Source organism: Cibotium barometz, chromosome 25, assembly GCF_041138505.1.
Source record: "Cibotium barometz isolate CiBa-2024 chromosome 25, ASM4113850v1, whole genome shotgun sequence".
NCBI lineage: Eukaryota > Viridiplantae > Streptophyta > Polypodiopsida > Cyatheales > Cibotiaceae > Cibotium > Cibotium barometz.
Genome location: NC_141070.1, coordinates 25,125,567 through 25,129,240, shown reverse-complemented (window position 1 = coordinate 25,129,240; position 3,674 = coordinate 25,125,567).

Sequence of the window (3,674 nt, the reverse complement as noted above, 5' to 3'; positions counted from 1 at the left end):
TGAAAAAAAACATGAATTGGCACAATCCAAGTTAGACCAATAGACCTCAAAGCTTTTGAGAATTTAAGGGAGTGGATATCAAGCATCATCTTGGATTTCAAGAGTTCTATAGACCACTTATCAAGGATAGGCCATTCTAAAGAACCTGAAGAAGGACCAAGAGCTAATTCTATACTATCATATTCATTGATAGTAGTAGGAATATCATAATTAAACTTGTAAAAAAAGATTTTGTCACTTAAAAGAGATGCACTGGATTTCCCAGCAAACATAGCTCGCGCCCACAATCACGTGAAAAGCCTCAAATAATATATGTTTACAAAACCAAAGGCAAAATTGTTAATGTTGGGACCAAGTTTCAAGTCACGAGTAGTGAAGACATGTTGCATGGTAGCCACTAGGCCGTTCTCCCTTGTTTCTTTAAACCCAAGTAGATTTCCTTTCCAATGATTCTCTACTATACCACAATGGCGAACTCGATGTGAACTTGTAGCTCGAGGCTGCACGTAAGAGTCCTTCTTGAATGTTGATGCTTACCAGTGATGACCATTATCATCGTTGACATTATGAAGAAAAACCAAAGTATTAGAGTCTCTAGGGCATCTTTGACCATTATCATCTTTGACATTGTGAAGAAGAACTAAAGTAATAGTCCCTAGGTGCCTTTGTGAACCTATGGAAGCCATTGGAGATCAAAAGAGGGAAAACACTCATGTTAGATCTACAAACGGATTGGATAGACATGAACCAAACAAGATTCTAAGAAATTGAATCTTCTATGCATGACACACACTACTAGAGGTTGGAGATGAGTTGGAGGATAATGCAGAAAATTGCTGAGAGAATATGAAAATGGAAAAAATTAGAGGATTTCTATAGGAAAAGAATCTTGGAAATACTTTTTTGACCATATATTGGGACAAGAGGGAGTAGGGAGACAATCCTAGGGAGTGGGGGACCAGCCAAAAGTTCCTCCAATGAGGTTTGAGTAGACTTTACAAAATGTGCATGCCACCTCTCTCCTGTTGGTCCACCTCAAATCTTTTTTTTATTAGATAAGGGATTAATAATTAATCAAAGATGAAATATACAGTGTTTTCAATTATACCCAATCGTGAATTACAATTGATAGATCAGGTCTTCTTTGTAAGAATATGGCATAGTGGAAATAGATACAACAAGAGAAAGTACACTAGACAATGCAATAGAGAGAATGGAGAGAATTTTAAAATTTTGATTATACCAAACAAGAGATAGGTACAATATGATGGTGCTGTCCACCTGTGCGCTCTAGTGTAGAACTTAGATGATGATCTAGACAGACTTTGGATGGAGGGCATACTGAGAGTATAGGGAATATATGCTCACAAGCATTGGATACCTTTGCTTGTGTGCCAACTATGTCCATTTATAATGCTACAGGTAGTGCGATGGACATGTCCAAGACATGGGTGGCTACGTTGCATCGACGCGGCTCATCGCCCACGTATTCATAACGCGTCCCCACCGACCATTGTCCATCACTAATGATGAACTTAAAGGGAATATTCCCTATACCATTTCGGGCCGGGGCTACGACCATCAACGGTTGCAACTACGACTCCTTCCAACATCTAAGCTAGGGTTATCACTATATGTGCACCAATGGCTTCTCCTCATAATGGCGGCCATGCAAATGTGCACCACACATCAATGTGAGATACATGCTAAGAGGCGGGCATTGAACATATACTAACACCCCCCCTCAATGTCCACCTGAAGATGAACTAAGGGTTTCTTGGCCCAATGCCAAGTCCATGAAGATGTCAAGTGAGTTTGTCCTTCCCAAGAGCTTTGGTGAAGATGTCATCGCAGTTCTGCTCTAGAATATTACTCCACCTCCACAATCTCATCCTCGATCACCTCTCGCACATAATGATACTGAATCTCAATGTGCTTTGTGCGAGCATGAAACACATGGTTCTTTGCAATGTCCATGCAACTCTGATTGTTGCATCATAAGGTTGTGGCTGACCTCACTGGAACTCCCATATTTGCTAGAATCCTCCTCAACCATAATGCCTCACAAGCAGCAAAACAAGTGGCCTTGTCCTCTGATTCACCTGAAGATTCACCTGAAGAAAGTGCCACTGTGGGTTGCTTCTTACTAATCCAAGAGAACACACCGGATCCAAGTGAGAAGCAATATCCAGAAACTGACTTTCTGGTGTCACAATCTCTATTCCAATCGGAGTCACAATATCCCACTAAGGAGTCACCAGATATGTATGTTATTCCATACTCACCCACGAGTACCTTTGATATACCTGAGCACACGCATTGTTGCATTCCAATGACTTTCCCTTGGTTTGTTGGAGAACCTGCTCAACACACCAACTGCATAGCAAATGTCTGCTCTAGTATTGCACAAGAAAATCAAACTCCCAAAAAGCTTCCTGTACATCTTGATCTCAACCAAAGGTGAAGTGTCCTCAAAAGAAAGCCTAAAGTTTACTTCCATTGGTGTACTTATTGGCTTGCAGTCTCTCATATCAAATGCCTTCAAGATCTCTGTTGTATAATTCTGCTAAGAAATGAAGATCTTGTCAAACTACTGCCAAACCTCGATCCCCAAACAATAATGCAAGAGCCCTAAGTCAGTCATCTCAAACTTAGAGCCAAGCCTTTCTCGTGTTTGTTGAATTAAGTCTTCATGGCTGCGAGTGATAATCAGGTCATCCACATAGATCATTACTATCATATATTTGCCATCCTTTCTGAGTACATACAAGTTAGCATCAGATACACTTCTAGAAAAACCAATATTTTTGAAAAAAAGTATCTATTCATTGGTACCATGCCCTTGGGGCTTGTTTCAACCTGTATAAAGCTTCTTCAACCTGAAAACCTTATTTTCTGATTTGGTCAGCTCAAACCTTGGTGGTTGAGCAACATACACCTCCTCCTTGATATGTCCATTCAAAAAAGCTAATTTTACATCCATTTGAAAAACTGTCCACTTCTTATTAGCCAAGGCAAGTACTGTGTGAATAGTGGTCATTCAAGCTGTTGGGGAAAAGGTTTCACTGACATCAAAACCTTCAACCTATGAAACACCTTGTGCAACCAGCCTAGCTTTGTATTTCTCTAATGAACCATCAGATTTATACTTAGCTTTCCACACCCACTTGGTGCCAATTACCTTTTATTTTGGTGGCCGATCTACGAGCTCCCAAGTGTTGTTTTTTATGATGATGTCATACTCTGACTGCATTGCTACCTTCCACTTTGGATCTACCAAATAATCTTCTACATTTGTGGGCTCCTTCACTAAATCCATTATCTTAGCCATCAAGGCCATATTGACAATGTGTTCAGAAGACCTTCTCTGCTCCTCTATTCTCTTTGACCCGCGTAAGCCATCTGCTGAAGTTTCTACAACAGCAGGTTGGGGGTTACGATCATCAAAGAGCTACCTTACCCGGGTAGGAAGTGGCTGTCCTTTAGGTGCAAGGGCAGGCTGGTGTGATTTCTGAGAATCTTCATCATCCAAAAACTCCTTCTTCAGTTTTTTGGTGCTTGGGCTGAAACATGGTGGATTATTTCTCCATTTGATGATAAAGTGGACGGATCCCTACCCTCCACTGAATGTGGATTCTCCACAAACGCCACATCTTGGCTGACCATTATCTTCT